This window comes from Pinus tabuliformis, chromosome 8 (genome assembly GCF_031772625.1).
Source record: "Pinus tabuliformis cultivar Carrire ecotype Pingquan chromosome 8, CPIR1, whole genome shotgun sequence".
NCBI classification, from domain to species: Eukaryota; Viridiplantae; Streptophyta; class Pinopsida; order Pinales; family Pinaceae; genus Pinus; species Pinus tabuliformis.
The window spans coordinates 420,416,713-420,433,436 of record NC_142294.1 but is presented as its reverse complement, the minus strand read 5'-3'; positions in this window follow the sequence as shown (position 1 = coordinate 420,433,436).

The window sequence follows — 16,724 nt, the reverse complement described above, 5'->3', positions numbered from 1 at the left end:
ATGACAGGAAGGCTAGAATCTTTGTTTGCATAAAATTCAACTTGAAGTTGCAAGGTGGAAGGATTAGAACACTTCCGCATGTTCTACATATTCCTACATTTTTTAGAAATATGATTTCTATAAGAAAGATGGATGATGCATGTGTAAAAATAGTGGTCGAGAAATATACATGCAAGATGGTTCGAGAAGGACTCATATTTATTTGGGGAGTTTGGATTGGAACTCTATACAAATTTTGGGTTAGCATTTTTATTGATGGGTGCAACAATTCTATGGTTTCTGAAAGTGCAGCAAAAAATTTATTGGTCTCTGGAGAAAAGACCATGATATGGCATCAAAGGCTTGAACATATTGGAGAGAAGCACCTTTGAGTTCTTTATGGTAATGGTATGGTAGAAGGTATGTTTAATTTCTCTCTGGATTTTGATTTCTGTGAAAATTATGTATATGGGAAGAAGAATCATGTGAGTTTTCCCTCTAGTGCTAAGAAGGTGAAACAAATATTAGAGCTTGTGCATAGTGATGTGTTTGAACCTATTTCAGTTCCATCACTGGGTAAGTCTGTGTACTTTGTATCATTTATAGATGACTTCTCAAGGAATATATGGATATATTTTCTCAGGAAGAAATCTAAAGTCTTTGACAGGTTTAATGAATTTAAGGCTCTGGTGGAAAACCAGACAGAACAAAAGATAAAGGTGTTGAGGAGAGATAATGGTGGAGGGTTTTGCAAGAAGGAATTTGAAGATTTATGTAGGAAGTGTGGTATAGCATGGTAGAAGACTACTCCCTACACACCTCAGCAAAATGGAGTTGTAGAAAGAATGAATAGGACGTTTATGGAAAAGGAAAGAATCATGCTCAGTGGTGTCGGGTTAGGATGGGAATTCTAGGCAAAGGTGGTGGAGACTGCATGTCACCTGGTCAACAGATCACCTTCATCAGTGTTGGAAGATAAGACTCCACAAGACGGATGCATTGGTACGAAACCTCTCTTTCACATCTGGGGGTATTTGGATGTGATGCATATCTAGATGTTCCAAAGGAGAAAAGAATCAAATTGGAAAGTAAATCTGAAAGGTGCATCGTTATTGGATATCAGGATGTTTTAAAATGTTATAATCTTTGGAACTCAGAAACAAGGAAATTTATGTACAACAGAGATGTGGTGTTTAGAGAGGTGAAATATGTAATTAAACATGAATTCCTATCAAAGGAACTTGAGAAGATAGAGTTTTAGCTAAAGGAGGAAGAATTAGACTCTACAACAGAAGAGGAATCTGAATATGAAGAGCCACAAAATCCAGCTACAAGAAGATCAGTTCAAGAAAGAAGGCAACCATAAAGGTATATTCCATCTAATTTCTATTCGAATTTTTCTTTATCTATTACTGATGATGATTCGAGAACTATAAGGGAAGAGGTAGATTCAAAGGACGGAAAACTCTGGAAAGAGGCCACGATTGATGAAATGGCATCTTTGCACAAAAATGAGCCTTGGGATCTGGTGGAGTTGCCAGCTGGAAGGAAACCTATTGGAAGAAAATAGGTGTTTAAGAAGAAGAAGAATGTAGAAGGAAAGGTGGAGAAATACAAAGCTTGATTGGTAGCAAAATGTTATTTCTAGGTGTTGGGAATTGATTTTGGTGATATTTTTTCTCCTATTGCCAAGGTAGATTCTATTAGATTCATTTTATCTATTTTCATTTCTTTTTATTTTGAGGTAGAACGTATGGATGTGAAGAAAACATTTCTTCATGGGGATGTAGAAGAAGAGATCTACATGAAGCAACTTGAAGGATTTGTAATGAAGGATAAGAAAGAACTGGTATGTAAGTTAAAAAAGTCTTTGTATGGGCTAAAACAGTCACCAAAGATGTAGTATCGAAAATTTGATACATTTATACGAGGACTTGGCTTCACCAGAAGAAAAGTAGATCATTGTATGTAGTTTAAATTAATTGGTGACCATGTTATTTATTTGGTCTTGTATGTGGATGATATGTCGCTGGTTGGAAATGACAAAGAAATTATCCGAGATTTGAAGACCCAATTGTCCTTCAAATTTGATATGAAAGATCTTGGGGCTACAAACTATCTTCTGGGCATGGAAATTAAATGAGATCAAGCAAAGAGGAAGCTCTAGTTAAACCAAAGTAAGTATGTTGAGACAACATTGTAGAGGTTTAATATGTAGGATAGTAAACCGGTGAAGGTTCCTATTCTTGTAGGTATAAAGACATATGTTAAATAGTGTCCCAAGACACAAGAAGAGGAAGAATATATACCTTGTGTTCCATATGCAAGTGCAGTCAGTAGCCTGATGTATGCAATGGTCTATACTAGACTAGAAATTGCACATGCAGTGGGAGTGATGAGCCCCAAATTTTGGTAACATTTTGGGCTCATTTGGCCTACTTACCTTGCTCAACCCTTCATTTTTTATCACTTATGCATCATTTCTTAGTATATTCATGTTATTTGTAGGAAGGAGGGCAGTCATTATGCCTATGTGGCTAATACATGTTTATTTCAGGTCTTTTTGACATTAAATGGAGAAAAACCACGCAGATGGAGGCAAGGAGACAGCCAAGGTGGCATTGCGGGTTTGTAGGAAGGTTGTCCACAGCCTTGAATGACCTTCCTCGTGATCTCCACCCCAAGTCCGAGCTCCAACAGCTATCACCACCGAGCTAGAAGGCAGCCAACGGATTCTACAGGAACAACAGTTTACTTTTAGTTGGACAGCCAAGCCCCACTAATTTAGGAGGCCAGCTTGGCCCTCATAATGTATAAATATTGAGGCTGTAGCCTTCGATGGGGACTTTTGAACCTTTGTTGCAGATTTTGAATCACGAGCTATAGCTCTGTTTTGCTCTTTGTAAGCCATTTTTGGCATGTTGTTAGACTTATGATTATGATCTTTTAATAAAAGGCAGGCAGATTTGAGTTCAATTCTGAGTTCTTAGAGGAGCTATAGCTCTCAGGTTTGGGCCCAACCTGAGAGCAATAGGCCTCCTTTCTTTGTATTGTTACTTGTCTTTTCTTCAGCATCATATTTCTTGTCCTTTACATGCACTTGGAAAACACAGTTTGCTGATTCGAATTTCTTGATGTGATTAAGTAGGTTAGTTTTATGGATAAAGTGCTTTCAGTAGTTTAGATTAGAGTAGGAGGATTAGAATTCATCAGAGTTCCAAGAAAAGGTTGATTGTACACTCACTTCCACCTCTATTGAGAGATTGGGAGTGTAGACCGTGCCAACCACCAAAAACGCAGTTTTATATGTTCATGCAAGCTTTAATGCAATAATTTCAGTTGTAGAAGTGTCCATGCACTTAGATTTCGTGGAATAACTCTTTGTTTTAGCACCATGCACGATTTCTCTCTAAAACTTACATTGTTGTTCTTTAGTTTTCAATAAAATAGTTAGAATAGGTTGATGAATTCTCGGTTTTGTGCAAGACAGAGGTGATTTGTTTCATTTACACTATGCAACACCACTCTATCATTCCCTTATCCTTCTCAGTCATGCCTAAGCCATCTCCTTACCTCCCAGCTAGATCATTCGCCCACCAACTCTTCTATTATCCACGTTGTTTTATCTTTTCGGCCTTCCATTGCCTCCACCCTTCTATCGACCAACCAACTTTACACACCCCCTCTCCATCTCATCTCTCTGTCCATAAGCCATCACAAGCTCCCCTCTCATCCTACCTATCCACCCATACAGCTCATCCACTCCTCCATCACCCAAAACTCCGAATGTAGAACATCCTGTAGAAGTTAGCAGACTTCCTGTAGAAATCCCGAGCTTCCTGTAGGATCCCCTGCAGACATCCTGTAGAAGCTTGCAAACACGGTTGCCAGGCATCTGAACGTTGTGAACTTTTGTGGAATGATGTTAGGGATCCCCTAGAACCTCTCAGAGTCCTCTTGACCTTTTCCAAGCCTTCCTCCCCTTGAATTACCCCTGCACAGTCAAAGACCCAGTAAGAAGCACAGTCATAATCACTCCAACCACTTGAGCAAAAATACAAAAACATGTTCTCTTCAGATGAAAGTAGTTTAGACTCATGCATCTCATCTCACTAGAAGTAATGGCATCATTTTTAGAAGTTGCATTCCCACCATTGCATCGTAAGGATTAAGCTGGTCAGATTAGGGTTTACTAGGGTTTCCATGTTTTGTTGGCTTTCAATTCATTCTTGCAAAGTAGGTTAATTTCCCTTGAGATAGCTTTCGTTCATCACTTAAAAAGCTTCTTCTGAGAACATATAGAAGTTGGCTTGAGTCCTAGCGGACTTGTGCCAGCTGACCAAGTGACAGCTGCGACAAGAGCTAGTACTTGTGCATACAGCACCGTCGCTTCCAAGTTTGTTACGAACTACCGGGTTGATAAAATTAGAGAAGGAAGCTCCAGGAGTTATAGCATTATTGCTACAATACTGGAGCCCACCATCTTTTTGGCGCCGTTTCCGGGGAAGCATCAGAGTATTAGTAATTGTTGCTTTCCTTCTATTTTCCTACTCTCGCCTACTGCCAAGTAGTTTATTTCATTTCCATTCTGCAAAAGTAGCATAGACATTTCCTGCTTTCATAGATTAGCATTTCAATTCAGCAATTTCAATTTTGCAAGCGTAGATTAGCATTTCAATTCTGCAAGCATAGACTAGCATTTCCATTCCTGCAAATCCATTTGAGCAAAGTAGATTAGTTCTTTCCTGCTTTCATTTCAATTCTGCATTTTCATTTCAGCAAGATAGTTAGTTGTAGATCAATCTGTTTCAGTTTTTGCAGGTACCAAAGAAAAAAAACAAAAGCAATCAAAAAAGTCTTTCCATTTCATGCCTCGTAGGAATCGAGATAAAACAGGCAAATTCTTACCCAACACCCCCACCACATCACTGAGTCACCCTTCTCTCTTCTTCAGTGACAGTGATCCAGAAGAACCTATAGGTGAACCTCCTGAGACATATGAAGATCCTATAGTAGAAGAAGAATTAGAGACCATCCCATCTGAAGCTATGGCTGACAATAGAGGAGAAGATGAGAGAATAGAAGGTGCCTTCCCCATCCGAGAAACCAATGGAGACATGAAAATGAAGAACATTAGCCCCTATGCTCTACCTCACTTCCATGGACTGACTACTGAAGATCCTAATACCTTCCTGTTTGAGTTTGTGGTCCTTTGTCGAACCTATGACTATACTGAAGATGAGTAGAAGCTGAAACTCTTCCCTTCAACTCTTAAGGATGCAACATTACATTGGTTCATGGGCTTACCTGGGAATAGTATCACCACTTGGGCTCAGATGCAGCAAGCTTTCAATACCAAGTACCGGGACTACTGTAGGTCCAAGGAAACCAAGGGAGAAATCTTTCGGATGGCCATGGGAAATGATGAGTCCTTAGAGGATTATGAGGAAAGGTTCCAACTTCGCTATAAACGGGTCAGGTGCACACTTGACCCTGAATCCCTCAAGTTGGTCCTGCTACGAGGAGTCCCTTAAGACCTCTTAGATACCCTTCACATGTTAGCTGGAGGAGATATTTACCAATTGCCTTATGAGGACATCAAGACTGTGTTTAGGAACCACTCTAGGGCAGCCCGGAAACGAGGTAGAGGAAACCTCCTCTCAGCTAGTATTCCTTTCTCCAAACATGAGTTTGCAAATCAATTAGAAGATCTCAAGAGTGAGGTGAGACATAGCATTGCCATGCAACTTGACACATTCAGGATCCAGCAGAAGAAGGAAGAAGCTGAGAGGGCCTTGGCTATCTTCTGCCCTAGATGTACAAGGAGACACCCTAAGAACGAATGCCCATTGCATTCGGTTGAAGTGTGCTTCGTTTGTGAGGAGGACCATCCCGCAAATCAATGTCCAACCTTACCTGGGCTTAAAGCCATGTACCAGGGGACAGAAGCCCCAACTAAACCTCTCTATTTCCTCAACCAAAGGAGGCCACAAGGACCTAGACCTTACCAGCGGGGGATGCAAGGGGCACCCCAAGCTTATTACAGCCCCAACCAATCTACTCCTATGCCTTCCTGGGGTCCCCCTGCTCATCCTTCCTGGTCTATGCCTCCCCCATGGTCTTATCCACCTCAGTACCCTACTCAACCCACTACTCATTCATATCACTCACATGCCCAGCCACAGCCTCAGTGGAATTCACCTCAGTTGGGGTGGAGGCCCCAGTACAACACTCCTCCCGCCATTTTGCCTCCACCACCAGTTCAACCTCAACCATTACCTCCTGCTCCTCCAAGGCAACCTCAAATGTCTGCTCAACCGAAGCCGAACCCCAACAATAGACAAGCCGAGCAGGTATACACTGGGGAAACATCGTTCCCTACCTATGCTGTGGAGATCCAGGAGATCAATCTTCGATCTGGAAAGACTCTTCCGGATCGCCAACCTCCTCCACCAGAGGACGAGGAAGACAAACAGGAAAGTGAACCAAAGGCTATTCCACCCTTTCCTGAGATACTAACAGCCACCACACAACCCAACCCAGAGAAGGATGAGCTTCTGGGAGAGCTCAAGCAATTGTGTGTGAAAATACCACTTCTCCAAGCCATCAAGGATGTGCCAATATACAACAAACTAGTTAAGGAAAAGTGTTTTAAACACCCAGGCAGGCGAAAGAGAGATGCTTCAACCATCAATGTCATAGGACAACTGTCTGACCTTATGTTAGGACAAGTCATTTGCCCAAAGTACCTGGATCCTAGGAGTCCTGTAGTAGATGTCCACATCAATGGCACCATTATACCTCACACCTTGATTGATCTGGGGGCTGCCATTAATGTGATGACCAGGGATACCATGCTCAAACTCAATCTTTAGGGTTCCTTGAGGAAGACCTCGACAGTCCTGCAACTAGCAGATCGCTCCACCGTGACTCCCGAAGGGATTGTGGAGGATGTCTTGGTCTCTGTTGACTCTTGGGAATACCCTGCAGATTTCTTGGTTCTGCAACCAAAGGCAAAGCTTACTGGATATTCTCTTATTTTGGGAAGGCCTTGGTTAGCCACTGCAGATGCTTACATAAGTTGTCGTGCAGGAAACATGACCATCAGAAATGGTCCTATGTCCAAGCAGCTAGCCTTATACCCTCCTGCCCAACCCTCCTTAGAGCATGACTTACCACTTTGGTTGGAGGAAGGAGAAGAGGATGAGGTGTACTCAACACCTTTGTGCACCCTCGACACCACTAGAAGAGACCCCCCAACTGAGGATCACTTGATTGAGACCTTGATCCAGAATCCACCTCCCAGTGCACTATCCTTAGAGAAATTGGTGGAGGATGCCCAAGCCAGCACCTTAGTGGACCTTTGTGAAACTAACCCTGTCACTCCCAGAGTCAAGAATGTGGAGTTCGGCCCTGAGAGAACGTTAAATATCAGCTCCTCCCTATCTCCTTCCCAGGAAAAGGAGCTGTGTAGCCTGTTGGCCAGTCATCTAGATGCTTTTGCTTAGAGCTATAAGGAGATGAAAGGAGTCCATCCTTCGGTTTGTACCCATCACATATACATCAAAGAGGATTGTAAACCGGTTAGGCAACCCCAAAGGAGAATGAATCCAGCCCTTAAGGACATTGTCAAGGAAGAATTGCAAAAACTGTTGGATGCCAGATTCATTTACCCCATCTCAGATAGTGAATGGGTGTCCCCTCTGGTGTTGGTTCCCAAGAAAAATGGGAAGTGGAGAATCTGTGTGGACTACTGAGAACTGAACAAAGCTACCAAGAAAGACCATTTCCCTCTACCTTTCATAGATCAAGTGTTGGATGGACTGGCAGGAAAGAAGTTCTTCTCTTTCCTAGATGGGTTTAGCGGGTACAACCAAATCCAAATCAGCCCGGAAGACCAAGATAAGACCACATTCACTTGTCCTTGGGGTACCTTCACCTACCGAGTTCTTCCCTTTGGGCTATGCAATGCTCCTGCTACCTTCCAGAGAGCTGTCTTGAGCATCTTCTCGGAGCTGGTCCATGATGCGGTGGAAATCTATATGGATGACTTCACTCCTTATGGGTCCAACTTCCAAGAAGCATTGTCCAATCTGGGAAAAGTCCTAACCAAATGCATTGAGATGAACCTGTCCCTTAGTCCTGAAAAATGTGAATTCTTGATGACTGAAGGGACCGTGCTAGGCCATACCATTTCTTGCCAAGGGTTACAAGTGGATCCTAACAAAATTGCTCTCATCAAGAGGGTTCCACCTCCCCAAAAGGTAAGGGATGTTCGGAGTTTCTTAGGATTAGCAGGGTATTACAGGAGATTCATTAAAGACTTCAGCAAGCTAGCTGGTTGAGGGGAAAGTACCCCTAGGGTCCTTTGGGTTGAGACTCTACCAGACTGAAAATTGCTTATTCAAAGAAACACACACACAGCCATTATCTTTACTGTAAGCAAATTCTAATGTTTAGGGTACGTACCTAAGGTCCTACGTTCGAGAAGGCCTTTAGGGTCCAAACCCTTCTTGGAGTTCCCTTCTTCTCCTTTGACCTGTAAAACAAACAAATCAAAGAACACAACAGTACATGGACAAATACTTATACACAAACCATCTTCATGCTATAAAGTTAGTTATAAAAATCTTTAAGTAACTACTTGCATAAGAATTCAAAATATGAACCTCAGAAGCACAAAGAAAGATTGTTTCGGGAACCAAGACGTGTTTCTTTATATAAAGGCAAGTAAAGTACATATAACAGAAAGATTTCACCTGAAACACCTTCAGCAGGTTCCAAGCAAAGCTTCCTCCCGGATTCGTTCCAGCCTCAAGCCTCCAGCAAGAGCTCCTTCCAAGTCTTACTCAATGGTGATATAAAGAATGAATGATCACCAATACACATGGAAACAAGGGTTTCCTATGCAAAATGGGGGAAGTGCAGAAGGCACCAAGGACTTCAGACCTGGTCTAAGGGGAAAATCTCAGCATAATAATTTTGCTCTCCTTTTCTCTCTCCCTTAGGCCTTCCCTTTGATGTCTTTTTATACCATCTCCAAAGTAGTTTTTTAGTTAGGAGTTGGTTGGGAACAGTTGGGCCATGGGCACTAACAGGTGATCAGCAGGTAAAACCCGCGATCTCCGCCCGAAAATAAGGAATTAATTTTTTTTAAGTGTTTTAATACATACACGCGGGTTGGGTATACACAAACCCGCGTGTACACGCGTTTAACTCAGGGCAATGTCGCGTATAAGGGATAAAACACTGTTTTTTTAAATTTTAGGACCAGGTCTGGAAGGAGGGGTTGCCCTAGGCCATGAGTGCAGCATCACAAACCATAAGAGTGAGATTTGGAGCTATAACAGATGCCCCCTAATATATGAGGTCAGAAGGGGAACATGATGGCCGAAATATATTATGTAAGTACATGGAAAGGAAGTCTTGTTGAGAAACCGAGGAGGACTTCACCAAAATTCAGCCTGCCAAGCCACCAAAAGGAGATCAGAAAGAAACACTGTCTGAGGCGGGCATACCCATGCTCAGAAAAAGTAAAGCATGTCCGCATATCAAGTACAAGCGGATCCACTAAGTATACAAGTATAAATGACTGGAAGATACATAATGGATCATCTGATCATAAGGAGCAATTACATGTCTGAATATCACATATAAGACTGTCAATGATGCTGAAAGATGCAACGGATCACTAATATCAAAGACTGATCCCAAAAGGTACCAACTGAACATGATGGAATAGGATGGTACTACACTACAAACTCAGGTTCCAGCATATAGAATGTCGCCATGATTGACTGCAACATATAATGTGGAGTGGTATCAACTAGCAGCAACAGGAGCAACTGTCAAGTGAACCAATGAATGTTGATACAACCTGAGGTCTTCACCGACCACCGTGGTACATTTCTACACTATGGGAATAAATGATCTGAAGTCGACCATGTGAGAAATCATTTGATTACCGGTCATTGATGTATACCGTTAACAAACGCGAGACTACTCACCGATAATGATAATGAGCGTCAAGGTACGCAGTACAATCTAACAAGTGTGAATAGATGAGCTGAAGTCGAACACCTGTAAGAATCTATCGATCAGGAAACAATGATGGTTTCCCACTGTCGATAGCGAAGGATCTGCCACTAATGACTACAAATCCCAAGGTACTGCCAAATGGACTCTAGATCTTTGCCCCAAAGCAATGAGTCGGAGTCGATAGGGAAAGATCCACTAGAAGGAAGGCATTAAGGCATCCTCCATCAATCTAGCGCGAGTGTAACCCATAGGCCAATAATGTGGAAGGAATCGGACGAAAAAGATGTAGTAACCCAACTGAAGTACGTTTCCGACGTACACAAGATGTGGCTAGCGCACGGCAAAAACCCTCTGAACCAACCAATAATGAAAGCTGACACAGAGGCAAGGTATCCACCAATAGGGTCAAATGGAAACCAAGGTACTGCACGAATCCCAATGTGTGATAATGTATGCTGATGTCGAACACAAGGGTAACCACTCAGTCAAAGACCCATGATACTGATCGATGCTGAGCACAAGGTGACCTATCAATAATGAAAATAGGGCGAGGGTGCGGCTCTAGGCCTGTCCTCAGAGCAAGGTGTCGTTGTCGATAAGGACAAGACCCGCCAGCAAGAAGTCAATGGGGACCTTCTCAAACCGGCACGAGTAAAGGACCAATATAGCTGATGTGATGATAGACATGATACTGACAACCAGGGATGGCGGACTGAAAAATGAGTCAAGAGACACCGCAGAGAGGCCGACTCAGGCTAACTTCCCTTGAACAAAAGCACGACTCAATGTGACTATGTGGCAGCATATTATGACTCTGTATAAGTTCACCATGCAGGAGGCACGAACGAACCCTCCATATGATTGGAAGAGATAACCAATCGGGGGAGAACTGACTCAATAATAAGGTTATGGCATACCTAAGTCAAACTAAATCCCACCCATGCGGAGGAGACTTTGTTTTGAGTGCTTTGTTCAAGGGCGACACGACTGACTCTAGCTGCCAACAATAAATGGAAATAATGTCCCTGTTCCCGCTCTTTTTTGGAATATTTAATTTTTTTGTCTTTTTCTGTTAAGCCGGAAAAAGAATAAAAGAATGCTATGGTACAGTGGAAAGAACGAGTGTCGGTGAAACAGATGATCTAGTTCCTGGGAAGGGAACGTTCCTATGCTCAATGCAGGGAGGTGAAAACTGGTCAGTGACACTCAGAGGTATGTTCTTTCCACGGATCTGGGTATGTCAAGCTGCAGAAGTCAAAGGTATGCAAGGTTGATTTTGCAGATGTCATGGTCAAAAGTTGGCTTAAACACGAGTCCAAGTGAAGCCGGCTCTAGGCCAAAAGGTGCAAATGGTCAACATGCAATGCAGAAGTACAACTCGACACACATAGGAGCCTCTAGGGTATAAGGCCAGAACGAAGCGAAGAAGTAAAGAGGAATGAGTCTTCAACGCATAAGTCATGGCGGGACTACAGAGGACTCCCGAGCCTACTCAAAATGAAGCAGCATGGGCAACAAATGTCAGTGAGGTGCTAACTACGATGCCCATGTAAAGGGATGGCTCTACCATCGTGTCATGATTTAAAGAATCGGCGAGTGAAAATGGCTTACGAACCATGACACGATGGGGTGGACCCTACGGCAGATGTATCGGTCATATGGAGGCTAGTATGCATAATGCAACGGAAAAATGGTGTCCCTAACCTATATGCCAGTGAAAACACGATACCTACCATGACGGGTCAGCGGTCATGGAACCGTCTCAAACTGTTGAAAAATGTCCAAAATGTCCTGAAAAACAAACCAAACTCGACATTCCAAGCTCCCAAGTTAAAAGTCACATGAGGCAAAACAAAATAAAATTTTGAAAAAATTTTGCATTTTCAAAACTTATAAAAGGCATTTTTGACTCACCATTTTCACCATTTGACTTGGAGAGCAAAAGATTGTGGAGCAAAAGGAGCAAACTTCCCCGTGACCAAATCAATCGTTCAAACTTGCCGAAAACTTCTAGGTAAGCCTTAAACTTGTCTTGCAATTAATTGTGATAGTTTTTAGGAATTTTAGTTGACGTTTTACCGTTGGATTTTTGCAAAAAATTCCTTCGCAGCGTACACGCTGGTTGACAATATTGAACTTGCGTATACGACGGCCCTACACGCGACTGTGCATATAGGAACCCGCGTGTGCGCAAAAAACTAATTTTATAAACAAAACTAACGGATGAAAATGATTTTTTCTTCCAGGATGACTATCACATGGCGTGAAAGAGAGCACTCAGCCGTGGATAATGAAGTCATGGGCAATGATGAAGCATTAGATGCCCTACGGGGATGCAGGTTGCTAAAATTCTTCAAATTGCCAAATATGAAAGCGAACACGCGTCTGCTCGAGAGGCTCATTGATTATTGGGATGTCGATGAGGAAGCATTCGTGATTGATCAGATGCCACTCAGGATAGAAGTGGAAGACATATATTTTATCACGGGCCTATCCCGAAGGGGAGAGGTAGTACATTCCCGGGGCAGGACACGGAATAGCCTTAGTGTAGATGACTATGTACAGATTTACTGCCCGAGTCATCGAAAGGTCGGGAGCCAGATCTCTATCCCACATGTGGCGAGTTTTCCACTCAGGATAATCTTGTTAACCATAGCTCGAGTGAATGGATCATCCTCACTACATCAGGCGTCACGGGTAACCATGAGCGTGGCAGTGGACTGTCTCACTACTGTGTTTGACTGGTGTACTCCTCTTCTTGCCAACATGAAGGAACAACTCACTTCTATCAAGAGGGGACAGACCAAGAACTTTGGGTTCGAAACCATCTTGTGCACTTTCTTCTTCGAGAAGGTTCCCGCACTCCGCCCCAGGGTAGCAGTTTCCATCAGTAGTCCACGTGATCCACGCATGGGCCGGTGGGCTGACTTGATGAAACGTTTGGGGGGTGGGGAAGTCCCAAGGAATTCATTTGACGATGACTTCTTTGCCTGGTGGGAGCAGCAGATCATCGCCGTGGATGAATACCCCTATGCTGGGCTGGATTTCCGAGGAGATCCTGATCTAGTGTTACCACTGGATGCAGCATGGGGCGAGATTGGTAAGAATTTTTTTTTATTTTTTTTTTAATGATTTTTTGGATTTTTAAAATATAATGATGAATTTTGAAAAATATTTTTTGATGAGATTCAAATGACTAATATGATGATCATGTTCCAGACATTGGGCCTGTACGACCAGACGGATTCCCGCGGCATGGACGAGGTGGCCGAGGAGCCGAAGAGGCGGCTGCGGATACGGAACGAACCCTGAACAACGTCCAACGACACTTGGCGAGACTGAGCTGCCGAGTACCGATGGCCGAGATAGAGGACCTTCCTCCAGATATGCAGTGTCATGTGGTTGGCATGCCACGTGACTGGGTTCGCGTCTTTTGGCGCGTGGCCAACGCTATAGTGACATACTTAGACGCTCATCCTGAGCCGAGGCGTTAGATATGCCTGACATGATTATGGGCATTTGAGTCCCAATTTTGTATATTTTTGGACACACATATGTACACTCGAGGCGCTTTATGATATATATATATATATATATATATATATATATATATATATATATATATATATATATATATATATATATATATATATATATATACAGTTTGACTTTTTGATGTATGATTTTATGAAGATGAATGATTGATATGCCAGTCTAATGCTTGATTAGCGATAGAATCAGCTAACCAATTTTGAGATCTTGGAATGTGCAAATAATTAATGTAAATGAATGATCTTTGCAACAACCTCACCCTTAAATATTGGCGATATAATAAAGGATCCCTAACCCGATAAATGTTATTTAATTGAGACAGTATCAATTGAGAATCAAGATATACTACCAATGAGTTGATCCCATAAGAGATTGCCTCGGATAATAAATTGATAACAGCTGTATACTCCACCATATTGTTTGAAGCAGGACCGATACACACGCCTCCCGATACCATCAATTGACCAGTTGGATAATAAAGTACCCAAGTTGCGGAAGCAAGATTCCGGGTGTGTCGACTAGCACCGTCGGCGAACCAAAAATAGACCAAATCATCCTTCAGCACCTACCACAGCAGACCAAAAAGTACTGATATCAGAAAACGCTCGACGATATATGTATAAATATATACATAAAGTACAAAGAAGTCATTGCCCAGCCTGAACTAAGCAAAGTACTTCTTTAGGTAGAGCCCATTTCGGGGCTCCGCCAGCTTGTTCCCTTCAAAGTCGATTAACTCATACGACCCTTTTTCTAAAACTTGTTTAAGAATGAAAGGACCGTACCACATAGGCCTAAATTTGCCTGCCCCCAAGGTGTCTTTATCTTGGTCGTAGACCAAGACAAGGTCACCTTCAGAAAATATTCAAGGACGGACAGACTTATCATACTGTGTTTTAACCCTTTTCTTATGAGCCTCATTCATCGTGGTGGCGTCTCGACGCTGCTCATCGAGATGTTCCAAGTGAACTAGGCGCTCTTCCAGACTCGAAGTCTCTGGAAGGAGTTCGACAACCAACTTAAGAGATGGAATTTCACATTCAACCGGGAAGATGGATTCCATCCCATAAACCAACTGAAAAGGTGTAAAACCAGTAGCCGTTTTGATGGAGGTTCGGTATGCCCATAGAGCCGGATACAACATAATGTGCCAATTGGATTGATTTTTATCGATTGTCCATTGGAGTATCGCCTTAAGAGTTTTGTTAACTGCCTCGACCTGCCCATTGGCCTGAGGATAATAAGGGGACGAATGCTCCTGACGGAAGCCTAATTTACGAGCCAATTCGGACATCAGTTGGTTCTGGAAATGACTGCCATGGTCAGGGACAATCTCCTTTGGGATACCAAATCTTGAGATGATCTGATTGAAAAGAAACAAAGCTACCGTGTCACTATCGTTCTTATAAGTAGGCATGGCCTCAGTCCACTTCGTGAAGTAGTCCACAGCCACGATAATGTACTTGTGATTCACCGTTGAAGGCGGATTACAAGTCGTAAAGTCAATGCCCCACTTAGTAAAGGGACCGACAGTGACAACGGGGGAAAGAGGAGCTGGATGCGCACGCATCTTGCGAGTAAAAATTTGACATGGGTGGCAGCATTTAACTGCTTCCACACAGTCCTTAAAAAGTGAAGGCCAAAAATAGCCGGCACGTAAGATGCGTTGGGCTGTAGCAAGCCCTGATAAATGACCACCACAAGCTCCACTGTGGCAATCATTGAGCATGGACTCTGCTTCCTCTAAGGTTAAACAATGCCGGAGGATTGAGTCAACCCCTCGACGAAATAATGTGTGACCAACAATAACATAGTTTTTTTCCAGGTGATGTAATTTGCGACGTTCATCCTTGGAGAAAGTAGAGGGGCACTTCGAAGTCTGGAGATAAACAATGATATCTCCATACCAAGGGTCTTGTGCAGAGATGAGGAATATATGTTCGTCGGGTAAACTTTCCTCATAAACAATATCATCTCCACAAGGTAGCTCCGAGATAAGTTCCACAAAAACCATGGATTTCTTAGATTTGGCAGACAAGAACTCGAGATCGAATTCTTGCAAAATGACTATCCATCTATTATATTTGCCCCCAATCACTCACCTATTGAGGACAAATTGAAATGGATTGACTGCCGCTAAGACAAAAGTTTTACGTAGCAAAATATAATGACGGAGCTGTTGGACAGCATGGACAGCTGCCAAGGCCAACTTCTCAACCGGAGAATAGCGAAGCTCAGGGCCTATTAAGCCTCGGCTCAAATAATAAATGACGTGCTCGGCGAGAGCATGGTCCTCCTGAACTAGAACCATACCAATGGTTGATTCTGCCGCAGCGAGATATAAAAGGAAGTCTCTACCATAATCCGATGGACTCAAAAGCGGGGCAGAGACTAATGCTTTTTTCAAAGCATCAAACGACCGTTGCGCGAAGTCATCCCATATAAATGGAACTCCTTTCCATAGTAGATGCATGAACCCTTTAGTGATCTCGGTGTAATTTGCTATAAACCGTCTTAAGAAGTTAGCCTTCCCTTGAAGACTTTGAAGTTGCCGAAGTGAAGACGGGGGAGGCAACTGAATTATTGCCTCAACCTTGAAGGGATCAACTCGAATCTCTTCATTGGACACAATAAACCCTAACAGCCGACCGGATGTAACCGCGAAAACGCACTTGTTGGGATTCAACCGGATTTTATAAAAACGACATCGCTCAAAGACTAATCGAAGATGACTATAGTGATCTGTTCTCTTTCGAGAACGAGAAGCGAGATCATCTAAGTATGCCTCGATGACATGTTTGATGTCGTGGAAAGCGTATGACATGGTCCGCTGAAACGTGGCTCCAGCATTTTTAAAACCAAAAGGCATCTTTCGATATGCAAAGGTATCCCAGGGACATATGAAGGCTGTCTTATGCTGATCCTCAAGATGGATAGAGATTTGATTATAACCTGAAAAACCATCCATGAAGGAGAAAATTTCGTTAGCCGCACACTCATCAATAATTTGATCAATAAATGGCGTGGGGTAATTGTCTTTTGGAAAAGCCTTATTTAGATCCCTAAAATCGATGCATACACGGATTGTTCCTTGCTTTTTATCTATGGGGACTAGATTAGAAACCCAATCGGTAAGAGGAACAGGGTATATAAAA